Raw genomic sequence first — 16,915 nt, forward strand, 5'->3', positions numbered from 1 at the left:
AACATCCAGTGGAGGGCAACAAAAATGATTAGGGGACTGGAACATATGAGTTATGAGGAAAGGCTGAGGGAGCTGGGATTGTTTAGCCTGCAGAAGAGAAGAATGAGGGGGGATTTGATAGCTGCTTTCAACTACCTGAAAGGGGGTTCCAAAGAGGATGGATCTAGACTGTTCTCAGTGGTAGCAGATGACAGAACAAGGAGTAATGGTCTCAAGTTGCAGTGGGGGAGGTTTAGGTTGAATATTAAGAAAAACTTTTTCACTAGGAGGGTGCTGAAACACTGGAATGCATTACCTAGGGAGGTGGTAGAATCTCCTTCCTTAGAAGTTTTTAAGGTCAGGCTTGACGAAGCCCTGGCTGGCATGATTTAGTTGGGGATTGGTCCTGCTTTGAGCAGGGGGTTGGATTAGATGACCTCCTGATGTCCCTTCCAACCCTGATATTCTATGATTCAATACTGTCTCCCTCCATACAGGCCACAGCATGTTGGCAGCATCCTTCAGACTTTCATTTATTTGTTTTTACAAGATAAAATATTCTCACAATTTTTGAAAACTCTTTGTAATGGTGCCCAAAGGTATGTGGCTCTTTCAACCTATGTATTAGCTAAACTGCAACTGTAAAAACCCTTTGTCATATCCTTAGATCTCAATCCTCAAGTCCTAACAATTTCTCAGTGACATAAGATAAATATTGTAGTGTTTTGAGTGATGCCAGAGTGAGTAAAGTGAACAACAGGATGTGAGAAAGTATCCCAGCTCCCATTACCACTGCAGAACTACAGCTGCGGAGACAAAATAGCACATGATGCTGACTGTGACACGGCAACTTGCACTTACTTTCTTCTGAATTGACATGCCCAACATGACACTAAATTTGTTGTGGAATTGCTGAAGCTATTGTGTCTCTTCCTCTTCACCATGTTAGAGAATTTTGCTACTTAGTCTTTACCCATGCCACCCTACAATACAATACAAAGCAACAGTAAGGCAAGAAAGTAATCTGCTCCCTTCATCATAGAGAGGATGATGATTATCATGGTTGACTTCATTAGATCACCAGCAGAGAGCCCAGTTCCTGTTAGATTTGGCTTTATGACTGTCATAAATATAAAGGGAAGGGTAAACCCCTTTAAAATTCCTCCTGGCCAGAGGAAAAATCCTCTCACCTGTAAAGGATTAAGAAGCTAAAGGTAACCTTGCTGGCACCTGACCAAAATGACCAATGAGGAGACAAGATACTTTCAAAAGCTGGGAGGAGGGAGAGAAACAAAGGGTCTGTGTCTGTCGGTATGCTGCTTTTGCCGGGGATAGAACAGGAATGGAGTCTTAGAACTTTTAGTAAGTAATCTAGCTACGTATGTGTTAGATTATGATTTCTTTATATGATTTAGAAAAGAACTGTGCTGAATAGAATGACTATTTCTGTCTGTGTGTCTTTTTTGTAACTTAAGGTTTTGCCCAGAGGGATTCTCTATGTTTTGAATCTAATTACCCTGTAAGGTATCTACCATCCTGATTTTACAGGGGTGATTCCTTTACTTCTATTTACTTCTATTTCTATTAAAAGTCTTCTTGTAAGAAAACTGAATGCTTTTTTCATTGTTCTCAGATCCAAGGGTTTGGGTCTGTGGTCACCTATGCAAATTGGTGAGGATTTTTACCAAACCTTTCCTAGGAAGTGGGGTGCAAGGGTTGGGAGGATTTTGGGGGGAAAGACGTGTCCAAACTACGTTTCCCAGTAAACCCAATTAGAGTTTGGTGGTGGCAGTGGATATTCCAAGGACAAAGGATAAAATTAATTTGTACCTTGGGGAAGTTTTAACCTAAGCTGGTAAAAGTAAGCTGAGGAGGTTTTCATGCAGGTCCCCACATCTGTACCCTAGAGTTCAGAGTGGGGGAGGAACCTTGACAATGACATAAGATCATTGGGAGTTAGATGATTTGGTTTCTTAGTGACCATGGCAACAGTGAACCCAGTTACAATGAACAGCTATGTCTTCCCTAGTTTTTTTCAGAAATGTCTGGCTCATCAAGTTCTGGTCTCCTAAAAAGTCTAAGGGTATGTCGACATGGCGGCTGGGAAGTGTGATTCTCAGATCAGGTAGACATACATGTGCTAGCTCTGCGCAAACTAATACAGTAAAAATAGAAGTGTGGCCATGGCAGCACAGGTGACAGCTTTGGTTAGCTCAGGGGTGGGCAAACTATGGCCCGCAAGCTGTTCTAAGCCGGCCCGTGAGCCGCACCACACAGCTCGGCCCCACTTCAGTGCTCCGGCCGGGGCACTGGGTCGGGAGCTGGACCACACGGCTCGGCCCCGCTCCGGCCAGGATGCTGGGTTGGGGGCCACACCACATGGCTCCCAGAAGCCAGGGCATGGCCCCGCTCCGGCTCCTGTGAGCACCAATGGGAGCTGCAGGGGCGGTGCCTGTGGATGGGGCAGCGTGCAGAGCCGCCTCTACATAGGAGCCGAGAAGGGACATGCCACTGCTTCCAGGAGCCGCTTGAGGTAAGCGCCGCTCAGAGCCTGAACCCCTGAGCCTCTCCCCACGCCCAAACCTCCTGCCCCAGCCCTGATTCTCCTCCCACTCTTCAAACCCCTTGATCCCAGACTGGAGCACCCTCCTGCACCCCAAACCTCTCATCCACAGCCCCACCCCAGAGCCTGCACCCCCAGCTGGAACCTGCACCCCTTCCTGTACCCCTGCCCCAGCTCTGATCCCCCTCCCACACTCTGAACCTCTTGGTCCCAGCCCAGAGCACCCTTCTACACCCCAAACTCCTCATCCCCAGCCTCACCCCAGCGCCTGCACCCCCTGCCACACCCCAACCCCGATTTTGTGAGCATTCATGGCCTGCCATACAATTCCTATTCCCCGATGTGGCCCTTGGGCCAAAAAGTTTTCCCACCCCTGGCTTAGCAACTCAAGTACGTATCTAGAATGTTAGACAGGTTTGTACTCAGGTGGCTAGTTGGAGCTACTGCCATGGCCATCGTGGTCACACTGCTATTTTTAGCATACTAGTTCAAGAAGAGCCAGTACAGGTATGTTAACCCAAGTTGGGATTCGCATCTCCCAGCTGCTATGTAGACATAACCTAAGGAAGATTATGTGACTCTTGGTGAATTTATATTTTTGGTGCAATAAATCAAGCAATCTCAGATAGTCATAACCTATTCAATCATCTAGTTCTTCCTTTGTCAATGTATGATTGTTCCTTATTGATTATAGTGCTTTCTTCAATTTTAAATGTCTCAAATGCTGTGGCTTCTATGACTTAGCTTAGGATACATACTTTTCCATATTCTAATACCTGCCACTGTCAGGGAGTTAGTTATCTGACTAGAGTTTTCCTTTATTAATTTTTATCCATTTATTTCCACGGTTTGTCTAGACTGCAGTTTTGTTTGTGATGTAACTCAGGTTAACTAAAAACAAATATTTGTGAGTGTCTAGACTAGCATTTATAATGCTAATTTGAGTTAGCTGGAATCAATTAATTCGGGTTGCAGTACAACCAAAAACTGTAATCCAGGGCAGTGCTTAAAATCTATCCCTTCCAGTCTGCACTGTATCGCACTAAATAATTCCTCTCCATTTGTTGATGTTGACACTCTTACACTTAAGCTGTTATGTTCTTCTGATTACAGAGACAAGATGGGTCAGGTAATATCTTTTATTGGACCAACTTCTGTTGGTGAGAGAGACAAGCTTTCGAGCCACACAGAGCTCTTCTTCAGGTCTAAAAGCTTTTCTTTTTCACCAACAGAAGTTGGTCCAATAAAAGGTATATTATCTCACCCACCTTGTGTCTGGGACCAACATGGCTACAACTACACTGCATACAACATGTTCCTCTTATGTCTAATGTAGCCAAGAGATACATATTTAGTGCTTTTAATCTTTCCTCATAAATCATTTCTTTCAGCCTTCCAATAATTTGCTCTTTTCTGAACTCCTTCCAATTTGTCAGTATTCTTCCAGATTCTGAGATGCCCAGAATTAAAAAATTCTTGTATATCAATAACCCCTTTTGTACTTCTGTTAAGTATTATGTATCATACTGCAGTATTTTTCCTTTTATTTTACTATTTTCCAACCCAATTTGTCTTTGGTACACGCATATGTTGTGCAATATGATAAACTTTCTTTCAGTGCTTGCATATGTCCATTACACTGGAGGTATTTACATGTCTTGTGTACCTGTGCCAGAGTTTCCCCTAATAGTAGCCACAGACGCAGCCCCACCCACAGCACGGCTCCTTGTATTCCAAACGGACAGTAAAGGATGGTGACACCCTTCCACTCCTTCAGTTCCTTCTTATGGTTTGTAGTCAGAGCAGTCTGTGTTTACCGCCTCGTTCTTTGGGAACAGAGTTATGGATACATACTTATTCTTCCTAGTGGTACTGTTTTTGTTCATTGCACATTTTTCTTATTTTCCTTTTTGTTAGAAGTTTTCTGTCAATTTTTCTGAGTAAGGCAAGCTTCAGGCTGTTGCCCTGTACCACGGGATCCCATGCCAACGTCCCCAGGTTTCAAGCCTTGTTCTGCTTGCTGAAAGCTGATGCCTGGCAGTAATCCTCATTCCTGCTATCTAAAGTGCTTGGATGATGGCCGTGTAAGAGACAGGTGCTCAATTTGCCAGGGCTTCAAGACCAGGACAAAGAAGCTGCAGGAAGAGCACCTTTGATATATTCTTGTGGAGGTTTCCCTTAGACCAGTGTCTGAACCCCCTTTGTTCTCCAAGGGGATTTCATTGACAACTCCTTTCCAGAGTACTCCCCATTTTACTGGCAAATAGGAGCCATAGGAGATCCCCATCACTGGGACCATCTTCTTCAAGGTCAAAGACATCAGACCAATTCCAGCCTCAGAAGGATAAGAAGTTGGTATTGGGCTCTTTGACATTTGCAGTGAAAGATTCCTCCATGGAGGTTCGTTCTGGTGCCAATGGTAGAGCATGCCCTTTGGCTCCCCACTTTCTGTTATTGGTTCATACTTTCTCTCATTGACCTGAGACGTTAACTCTGGTGTCCTCCAAGGGACCGTTGAGACTGGCGACTTCCTCTGTTTTGACACTATATCAGACATCTCTGATTATGGTGGGACATCTGCCTTTATTGGTACTGACAATGCTGGAGGCCTGTGTGGCGGATTATGCATTTGAGGCCACCGCTGCTGTTAATTCAGGGTGAAGACCCTCATCCAGCACCATTCCAGGTACCGTAGTCATCAGCTCTGGCAGTTTGCTGTGGGCACATCAACCACAGTCCTGCTACCCTTTCTTCAGGCTCCTCCACTGCTGTATTATCTCTGTTTTGTCACACAATACCAGCAGCTAGGAAGCTGTCCATGCTTTCTCTGGTACCATGTTCCCGGAATAGATCCTGGTCACAGTCTCCAACAGCTGCTCCCAGTACTGCACCACGTTGGCTCTCAGAATATTCCACTTCTTTGTCAGAATCCGAAGTGGGCTTTTGGATCTCGCGCTATTGACAGTCTAGGGTTTTCTTCAGACCCTGTTCTCATACCCACAAAAGGAGATATGAGGAGATTAGAGCCAGAGATTAGGACAATTGGTGCAGGCACAACTGCGGTCTGGGGCCATACCAGCCTCCTCACTGGCTGTATTGAATGCCTTGGGGGATACAAATCAATATTTCCACTCTCTCACAGGAGCAGATCACATATGAGAGATGCTAGTGATGCTTGGTACCAGTCTGCCTTTTGACTCAGCATTACTGGATTTAACTCAGCCTGCTATGCACAGTGGTATTGAGATATATCCTGAAATTTCTTTCTATTCCCTCTTCCCACTCCTTCTTCATGGACCCCCTCACGAGTCTCTACTGAGATAACAAGTGCAAGATACTGTGTTCTTTGGTGCAGGGTTTTTTATTCCTGATACTTTCCAATACCCAAAGCCAGAAGGGAGTCTCAGACCCAGTCTAGATCTTCTGAACCTAAATAAATACAACAAGAAGTAAAAGTTCCGTATGGTATCCCTTGCTATTGTTATCCCTTCCCTAGTTTCAGCAGACTGGTGTGGTACTCTCAACTTTACAAGACACTTACTTCTGTGTGGTGATCCACCCGAGTCACAGGAAGTTCCTAAGTTTCGTGATATGAGATCATTACAGTTCACTATTCTGTTCTGTCCTTTTATCTATCATCAGCACTGTGGGTTTACAGCATGGTGGTGTGTATGGTGGTAGCTGCCTATCTCTGCCAGCCAGATGTCTGTGTAGCCCTATTTGGGTGATTTGTTGCTTTGAGATCACTCCAGACACCAAGTAGAGGCTGCTATCCATCGCACTCTCTGAACATACAGCACCCTGGGCCTGAAGTTAGAAAACACAGAAAAGTCAACATTATCACCTCTACAAAGAATAGAGTTCATTAGAGTGGTCCTGGATTAAATTTTTGCCAGGGCTTTCCTGCCTTTCCCCAGAATCCAGATCATATTGGGCCTCTATACATTGCTCAAGGATCAGCCAGGAACCACAGTAAGGAATTGCCTCAGACTCATAGGTCACATGGCAGCAGTACTTATGTGACCCCTCATGCCCAGCTCTACCTCAGGGAAAAGTAGACATGGCTAATGTGAGTTTGTCACTCTCAGATTCAGTATCTGGACAGGCTGGTATGCATTCTAGACAGTGTAGCTGTCTCTGAACTGGTGGATGAGCCAAGACTGTATGGGGGAGAGGGATGTCTCTTTTTCTCAACCTTTCCCTTCAATCACTTTGATAACAGCGCTTCAGCCATGAGTGGGGAGCACATTTGGGAGATCTTCAGGCTCAGGGTTTGTGGACTGCCCATGAGGCCACCTTACACATATGTTCTTGAGTTGTGTGCAATATTCTGTGCCTGTGAGCAGTTCCTGCCTCACATTCAGGGCAGGACTGTCCAGGTTCTCTAACAACATTACAGTGGTATTTTATGTGCGCTAGGTCAGACAGCCTGTGCCAGGAGGCAGTCAAGTTGTGGAATTTCTGCATGTTGGAGCTTGGTCAGTCTCAGGGCCTCTCACTTGCTAGGTGTTCAAATGGCCTGGTGGACAGCTTGAGCAGATACTTCAAATTAGACCACAGATGGTCTCTCAACACAGTGGTTCTAGCTTGAGTGTTTTTTGTATGGTGATTTCTGAAGGTGGACCTGTTTGTGACTCAGTAGAACAGGACATTTCTCCAGTTCTGTTCCAGAGTAGGTCATAGCCCTGGGCCAATTTTGAATGGTTTCCTGTTTCTATGTATGCATATCCACCAGTGCCCCTTATTCCCAGAGTCATTGTCAAGTTGAAACAAGATTGAGGCAAATTGATTCTTGTAGCTCAGGCAGCCCTGGTATTGTGATCTACAAAAGCTGTCTAACCCAGGTAACCCTTGCTATTGTCACTAACCAGACACTTGATAACTCAGAATCACAGCTGTGTGCTGCACCCAAATCCTCAGGTGCTACACCTCTCAGCATGGTTTATCAGTGGCTGACAACAGAGGACACATACTGTTCAGTGGCAGTCCAGAATGTCCTCCTTAATAGTAGAAAACAAGAGTAGGTAATCCTCCATCTGGGCGGTTACACATAATATCCCGCATACTCAAACTATGATTCAAAGAATTCTGGACTACTTCTTTATTAGGGCTGTCAAGCGATTAAAAAAATTAATCTTGATTAATTGCGTGATTAAAAAATTAATCACAATTAATCACACTGTTAATACCCATTTATTTAAATATTTTTGGATGTTTTCCAAATTTTCAATATATTGATTTCAATTACAACACAGAATACAAAGTGTACAGTGCTCACTTTATATTTATTTTTGATTACAAGTATTTGCACTGTAAAAAACAAAGTAGTATTTTTCAATTCACCTAATACAAGTACTATAGTGCAATGTCTTTATCACGAAAGTAGAACTTACAAATGTAGAATTATGTATAAAAAAAACTGTATTAAAAATAAAACAATGTAAAATTTTAGAGCCTGCAAGTTCACTCAGTCCTACTTCTTGTTCAGCCAATCGCTCAGACAAACAAGTTTGTTTACATTGACAGGAGATAATGTTGCCTGCTTCTTGTTTACAATGTCACCTGAAAGTGAGAATAAGTGTTCTCATGGGACTGTTGTAGCCAGCGTCCCAAAATATTTATATGCCAGACACGCTAAAGATTCATATGTCCCTTCATACTTCAACCATCATTCCAGGGAACATGCATCCATGCTGATGATGGATTCTGCTCGATAACAATCCAAAGCAGTGCGGACCGACAATATTCATTTTCATTATCTGAGTCAGATGCCACCAGCAAAAGGTTGATTTTCTTTCTTGGTGGTTCAGGTTCAGTAGTTTCCGCATCGGAGTGTTGCTCTTTTAAGACTTCTGAAAGCATGCTCTACACCTCGTCCCACTCAGATTTTGGAAGGCACTTCAGATTCTTAAACCTTGGGTTGAGTGCTGTAACTATCTTTAGAAATCTCACATTGGTACCTTCTTTGCGTTTTGTCAAATCTGCACTGAAAGTGTTCTTAAAATGAACAACATGTGCTGGTCATCATCTGAGACTTCTAGAACATGAAATATATGGCAGAGTACGGGTAAAACAGAGCAGGGGACATACAATTCTCCCCAAGGAGTTCAGTCACAAATTTAATTAATGCATTATTTTTTAATGAGCATCAGCATGGAAGCATATCCTCTGGAATGCTGGCCAAAACATGAAGGGGCATACGAATGTTTAGCATCTGGTCTGTGAACTGAGGAGCCATCAGCTCCATCCAGACAGGCTTCATGTCTTGTGAAGGCTGTTACGAACACAACTTTGTCCTTCAGACTGCCATCCACATGGCCAGAAGGGCATGGAGGCAATGTGCCATAGCATGGATCGACCTGCTTAATGCATTTGGATCGATACCCCACCAGCACATTTTTGCCACGCTGCAAGAGTTTGGGATGCCTGAAAACTCTCCAAATGATCTGGGAACTTTTTGAAGGCTGCACCACCACCATCTGCTCCATAGAAGGAGAGACGCCTAAAATTCCTATCCGTAACAGTGTGAAGCAAGATTGTCCCCTCAGCCCCATTGTTTTCAACTTAGCCATGGAGCCGCTCATTTGAGCTATCTCCAGTGGTCTAGGCAGTTTTGACCTGTATGGCAACAGTGTGAATATCCTGGGCTACACAGACAATCTGATCCTGATCGCAGACAACCTCGAGTATCTCCAACAAAAGCTCGACATCACCAGCCAGGCTGCTAACTGGATGGGACTCCACTTCAATGCTAGGAAGTGCGCATCCCTGCATATTGATGGCAGTAGGGGGGACTCTGTCTAGGTGATGCCTTTTCAGATCCAGGGTGAACCTATGATCTTCCCCAAGGATAGGCAAGCATACCAACGTCTCGGCACGCCCACCGGTTCCACGTACAGCAGACACCTGAGGATACCATCACGGAGATTCTACGAGATGTGGCCAGGATCAGCTCCTCCCTACTGACACCATGGCAGAAGATCAATGCCTTGAACACCTTCCTGATCCGCATATCTCATTCATCCTGAGGGAATCTGCCGTGGTGAAGGTACCTCTGAACAAGGCAGACAAAAGCATCAGGCAGCTAGTGAAGAAGTGGATGTTTCTTCCCCAAAGAACCAGCAATGAACTGGTGTTCATCTCACACAGGCAGGGCAGCACCAGCATCCCTTGTATGGGTGATCTGTACAACATTGCGGTGATCACTCACACCTTCTGTCTCCTGATGTGCCCAGATGCCATGGTGAGAAACATCACAGAAAGTGCCCTGCAGGATGTAATCAAAAAGTGAACTGCCAGAACCCCCTCCAACTAAGATGTTGCCACCTACCTGAGCTGCTCACTGGAAGGTGAATTTGGAAGAGATGGGGGAGACTTTGCTTCACTCTGGACTTGTGTCCGCAACGCTACATGATGACTGGAGAAGCATATTGGCTGCCGCTGGATGTGGTGCGAAGAATGCCAGGAACTGGGACTCCTGGTCCCACAGGTGAAGAACACAGACCATATAATCCTGTGAAATCACTCTGAAAGCTAGAACCATGCTGGAGAGGACCCTGAAGGATGCCGTCTGCTGCCAGTATGTAGAAAAGCTGGACCAGGGCAAGGTTCAAGGTGACGTGCAAGTGGGATGCCAGCAATCACTTCCTCTCTGGCGGCAGCTTCACCTGATTTGCCAACTAGCGGTTCATCCACGGGGCCTGGCTCAACTGAACAGAGCTGTCCGCCATGGGAATCAGGACAGACGATGTAAGAAGTGCAGCTATGCCAGCAAACAGTGTCCCACCTCCTGTGTAGCTGCAAGCCCCATTCCAGAGCCTGGGAGCGGCGACACAACGCCATCCAAGATCACCTGATTAGAGCCATCCCACCACCTGTAGGAAGGGTTGCCATGAACTCCACCATCCCTGTAACCGACAGCCAAATGTGACTAGACATCGTCATGACCAGTGAGGACCAGAAGAAGATCATCATGGTGGACGTCACAGTGCCCTCGAAAACAGGACCCCAGCCCTCCACAATGCCCAAGCTCGAAAGGAGGAGAAATACTCCCCTCTGGCTGAAACCTTGAGAGCTGGGTTTACCAGGTTCAGATACACGTGTTGATCATCGGAGCCATGGGCTCATGGGACCCCAGTAACGAGCGAGTGTTGAGAGAATGCGGAATCAGTCGACACGACGCTCAGCTGATGCGGCAACTCGTGGTGTCAGATTTCATCAGGTGGTCGAGGGACATCTACATAGAACACATCATCGGACATGAGTAATACCAGGAGAGAGAAGCTGGAGTGCCTATGAGAAGCGCAGTCAGGAAAGTAACTGAAATACTTTTTGTGTCTTCTAAATAGACAACAATTTCTAAATGCTCAATTACTGAGGGACAATCTTCACTCATTGATATATTTTGCTTTCTACAACAAAATCTCTACAACTTTTCATGTGTGATGTACCCGAATACTTGGATGCTAATATCTAAACTGTATTCTTAAATTAATTCACCTAAATTTGAGTTATTGCTGATTATGTACTATATGTATCATATGACTTTTAAAAACAAACTTTATATTTGTGTATAATCTAAGCACTATACCCAGATGTACAGACACTCTTTTCTCAACCTCTGTATTTATAAAATTTTAACATTCACTTTAATGAAATGTTTAAATCTGGAACATAAATACCTTGCAATGCCAGCCTCAAAAGTGCCGTGCAAATGCCTGTTCTCACTTTCTGGTGACATTGTAAATAAGAAGAGGGCAGCATTATCTTCTGTAAATGTAAACAAACTTGTTTGTCTTAGTGATTGGCTGAATAAGAAGTAGGACTGAGTGGACTTGTAGGCTCTGAAGTTTTACATTGTTTTGTTTTTGAGTGGGTTTATATAACAAAAAAAATCTAAATTTGTAAGTTGCACTTTCACGAGAAAGAGATTGCACTACAGTACTTGTATGAGGTGAACTGAAAAATACTATTTCTTTTGTTTATAATTTTTAAAGTGCAAATATTTGTAATAAAAATAATATACACTTTGCTTTCAATTACAACACAGAATACAATATATATGAAAATGTAGAAAAACATCCAAAATATTTAATAAATTTTAATTGGAATTCTATTATTTAACAGTGCAATTAAAACTGCGATTAATCGTGATCAATTTTTTTAAGCACAGTTAATTTTTTTTAGTTAATCGTGTGAGTTAACTGTGATTTAATCTACAGCCCTACTTTATATCTTAGCGTTTGCTTTAGCCCTCAGCCCAACTAGGATGCATCTGACTGCAATTGCTACACTTCACCCTCAAATTGATGGTAGAACTGTTTTTACTAATCCTACGATGACAAGATTCCTGAATAGATTGTTCCTGTCTGCTCAAGTTCAAGTACACCAGGAATTTGAATTTAGTTTTGTCTGCTCGTATGGGCCCTCCATGCAAGTCTTTAGGCTCCTGCTTGCTTTTGCACCTGTCAGCGAAGTTAGCCTTTTTAGTGGCCATCACCTCAGCAGGAGAGTGGGGGGACTAAATGCTCTAGAGAGACATAGTCTGGTTAGGCTACACCCTAAGTTTCTGTCAAATGTAGTATCTGATTTCCACCTGAATCAGTCTACGTGCTTACCAGTTTTCTGCTCAAAGCCACATTCTCACAAGGATGAAAACATTCCTTTTTCCTTGAGGAGGTGATATTTCACTGGACTAAATACACTGCATTGGGAGTTATTGGTAAACAATTTTTGTTCAGTAGTGGTTCAGTTGTGCCTTTGTTTAACTATTAATACTCGTTAGTAATATGTCAGTAAAACATGTGAGGCTCTTTGTAATGTTTAGTAGTACTAATAGTATGAATGTTCTTCTGTCCCCACTTAAGCTTTAACATAGCAGTCTATGAACCTCAGAAGGCTATGTGTTTCAGTTTAGATAGGCACCAAGAGTTCAGTATTTATCCAGACCTTCAGATTTGTCTCCCTGACCTCCAGGATGCTTCTCCCTTTGCTCAAGCTCTTTGGAAAGGGTAGGTATTATTTCTGTTTTTAGCCTGGACAACCCAGGCCACTAAGGGAGTGTGTCTTTGAGCCAGGATTAGAATTCAATATTCCTAGCCCCCAGTGCAGCGCTCATTACTAGCCCACATCACTGAAATAATATAGCGGAAAGCATTATTTTATATTTTGAAATGGTATTCTTTCTTTTTTTTCTGCAACCTTAGTTAACTGGTTAAAATGGGAAATGACTCTAACTGCCTGGTGACCATGTATGGGTGAATCTTAGTGACAGAGGCCAAAATGATAGAACTAAATGTAGGCACCTAGATCCATGTATAGGCACTCAAATAAAAGTGGCCTAATTCTTAGAGATGCTGAGCGTTTCTCACTGTCATCATTGTAAGCTGTGAATGCTCAGTACCTCTGAATATCAGGCCACTTGTATTTGAGAGCTTAAAAATTGGTCTGGGTTCATAAGTGGTGAGACTGCTTTCGACATCCCTCTAAAGGAGTTCATTTACACAAGCCACAGATACTTTTATTTCAGTACATTGTTGTAGGGCACAGCACTAGCTGTTGCCTCAGTTTTGAGGGGAATATTGGGGTGACTTACATGTTTTATATATTTTTTTACATTTCTACCTTCCACATAGTTTAACCATTTCTCCCTCCTGTACAGTAGAGGAGGGTGAACTTGAAAGGAAGAGACCCCAAAGACCGCAGAACAAATATGGACATACTTGAAAGAAAGAGCCAGAAAAAACTGCCACTCAAGAGATATGGGGAGTAAGGGCTAGTAGGTGTTGAGTGAGGGATCCTCTGTGAGAAATATATCTCAGGGAACAGCAGGCAACTCAAATAGCTAGCAAGTCCCCACAGAAGTAGTCAGAATCCCTTCTAACAGGCCAGGCAGCAGCCCACAATGGCCTGCTCTCACTTCTGGCATAGAAACCCCTGGACAAAACATAGCAGCTAGCCAGAGTATTGGGTTGTTGAACTGCACAGTATGTGGAATTGCAGAATTACTCTTTTTGGGGGGGAAGATGTGATTCAGCAGTAATTATCACAGTTTTTAAAGGATGAGCAGTGTCTTGTGCATCATTTCACTTCTGAGGTGAACTGTTCCCAATGGTATCCCATATAAGGATTCTACTGTGACTGTAGTCCATTGTGTTAATCAGCTTTCAGACCCTACCACCCTGGTGTTCAACTGCCATGACAGTGTCTACCTTTTGAGAGCTTTCTACTCATGACATGCTCCTAGTTATCTGTGCCATTGCTTCTGTGTTGGGTGTTTAGTGTTGCAAGAGTGCTATACATTCATAGATCATAGCCCTTTCCTGCTCCCATAGGTTTCCTCAGTCCTTGAAAAGTCTCCTGATGCAAAAATGAATTTAGTCTGTGTCACATGGGATCGATTGGCCACTCTGCACTATGAGTTTACTCTCTTTGGACTTCACTTTTTTTGAGAGAGAGACACTTCCCCTAATAAATTGATATGTTTGGACTATAACTCCTGAACTGTTCTAGACAGATGAAGGAAATAGAATGGTTTCTGATGCCAACAGTGTTTCTTGCAAATTCCCATCTAGTTACACGTATTAGTCATATTTCACATCACTATCTACATATGGCGATGGCTCCTCTCCTCTCCTCTCCTCCCCCTGACTGGCACAGCATAAATCCTTTATGTGTGTCCCCATCCCCTGGAAACTCAAAATGGCAGTTTAACTGGTTTTATTTCTACTTCCTTGTGTTTGGTGACTCTTGCTAGGAGTTTAGTTGTATGTTGTTCAAAATACAAGACCTGAGAGTTTTCATCTCTGCTTCCTTTCCTGGTCCTGTTAGGGATTGGACCATATGTGAGCTGTAAGGATATTGCTGGTGCTATGCCCAGCAGCCATGATGTGCTTTCAAATGACTGTGTGTCTGGCTTGTGCGTAAAATAGCTAGTCTAATAAACCACTGAAAGGCAGGTGATTTGGAGTGGTCAGTAAGTAGGAAGCTCATTGCAATGTTTTTACCTGTCCTTTCCTTCCTAATGAGCACATGTCAGGCCAGATGCTGCTGACTGCACTCTGGTTGTACTTCTCTTTGAAAATGTTTGGTGGGTATACTTCCCACTTATGTTCTGTATTTTTTTAAGTGTGCAGACATTTGAAAATACAGCTTAATGTGCAACTAAGAGCTTTTGCTGTATTAAATGTTGTTACTGTTGCTCTTCCTCTTTCCCTGCAATTCAAAAAAGCAACTCATGCTGCAATGTAAAGATGAGAATAAAGAGACTTAATAAAATAGAGATATTTTCTGTTTAAAGTAGGATTAAAAGTCTTGAACAAAAATGTATCAAAAAGTTAAACAACATTTATTAATATGATTGCTAACTATTCCTCATATGTAACATCTCTAAACAGTGCTATTCTGGATATCTTTCCAAATGACAATTAGTAGTTTAAGTACAGTGTTAAATTAATGGTGATATAGTGTAACTTGTCAGAACCAAAGCAAACTTGTGTAATTTACTTGAAATTATTGTGGGGAGCAGGGAGATGGTAGTTCTGAAAGTTTGGGAAGAAAGTATGCCTTTGGTATAAAGATTTGAAAAGCTTTTAAACGGCAACCTTTTAAAAACTATTCCATTTTACATTAGTTTTCAGATGAATGTTAATATATTGTTTACTTTTCCTAAAATCCTGGTTTATGGGTCTGAAAAAACCTTAAATTCCAGGACAATTTTCCCTTAGCATCTCTCCTTTGAATCTCTGTTAAGAGTTTAAATGTTATAAGAATCATATTTACAGAGATAAACCTATGGTTGTTAGGCTCGAGAGAGTGTTTCCTTTGATTCTCAGGTGATAAAGTTAATGGTTTTGCCACATTATACGGTTTGATATCTCTCAGGCAGAAGAGAACCTTGTCAATATTCTATTGCTTTAATAAAGGAATTTGTTATGAAACCAGGGTCTTGTAGGCAGTTGTCTTGTCATTTTCCTAAAACTTTTGTATGGTGCTTGCAGTTGCATATGATTCCTATAATTTTAAAAGGTAATTGTTAAAGATACACTGCCCATTGGGGGCAGGTGGGGAGTTACAACTTCCATGTCTGCCGCTATATATGGAACCTCTCTCCTGAGCACCACCCCTTTCCTCATTTAAATACTTCCAGAAGTCCCACTTTTCTCACAGTACTTACAAGATATTACATCATCTCAACTCTGTTTTTTCATCTATTTATCTTAGGGGTGAATTGCTTGTTTGTGTGGAGAGAAAGGGCATAAGGGTACTGGACATTATGTTGGGCACTTGTGAGAGGGAAGTTGAGGAGTGTGGAGGTATGGACTTAACTGCTGGTGCACCCCCTTGTGGCTGGGAATGGCAATATAGGCTTCCACCCCTGCCAACAGCTGCTTTGGCCTTGTGGTGGTTTGCCTCTTCTCATGACTCAGCCCTCTGTCCATGGTTAGTTTGACCCTTCCAGGGTAAACAGAGTCCAGTAAACTCAAAGAAATATAATATAACTCTTCTCCTCTGTCTGGGCACACCCACTGCAGACTCTTCACCCTTTCCCAGGCTCTGCAGGGTGCAGAGCAATGCATCTTAGGGGGCCCAGCTCCAAACTCAGTAGTCCTCCTCCCCTTTGCACCAGGGTGTTTCTGTACTACCTTTTCCAGTGAACCAGTAGGGAAACCCAGACCCTCCCTCTTCTCCAGGTCCCAGTCCAGGAACCTGTGGCAAGTAGCTAATTTCTACTCACTCAGTATAAATAATAATAGACAATGTAAATTGTATAGGCTAATTTCATTCCTAAATATCAACTATACAATGTTCAAAAAGATGGAAGCAAAACCTGTATTCCAGGTTTATTCCAGTTGGATGCCTACTAGATATCCATTGTGTAATTAACTAATAAGAAATTCTGGTGCTAAGAAAATGTTAATTGGACACAAAAAAGCTTTAACAGCGGGAGGGATTTTTGAAGGCGGTAGTCAGGGTGGGGAACAGTATTTAGAAAGCATCTGATTAATTTGTTTTGTACTGTTGTTTATAAAAGTCAAGGCAAGAACTAATCCTTATTTTGCATAATTTCCTACTTGGGAAATCTTCAAAGATTTGTAGTAATTGGTTACTGCATCCTCTCATCTCTCCACTCTCCCAATATAAGATGTGTTTCTAAACTCCATTTTTGCCGTGTTTTACAATACATGCTGTCTACAGAAGTAAGAACTTTGAAATAGAGACTCACTAGGGCAAGTGAGAAGCTTACTGTGAAGGGATCTATACCGTCTTCCACAGAATCTAAACTTTTTTTTTTTTTCAAATAATGAAATTTCTAGCCCTTAAAGTTTTGAAGACATCTACTTTACTAAACAGTACCAGAGTGAAATTAATAAG

The 16,915-nt window shown here is 42.9% G+C and overlaps 1 protein-coding gene across 1 annotated transcript in view; it reads left to right on the forward strand.

The window, feature by feature from the left end:
- PHC3 (polyhomeotic homolog 3) overlaps positions 1 to 16,915 on the forward strand; it is a 112,945-nt gene that overhangs the window by 38,197 nt on the left and 57,833 nt on the right. The gene's annotated exons all lie outside the window — the stretch shown is intronic.

The sequence above is a fragment of the Lepidochelys kempii genome, chromosome 9, assembly GCF_965140285.1.
Source record: "Lepidochelys kempii isolate rLepKem1 chromosome 9, rLepKem1.hap1, whole genome shotgun sequence".
NCBI lineage: Eukaryota > Metazoa > Chordata > Testudines > Cheloniidae > Lepidochelys > Lepidochelys kempii.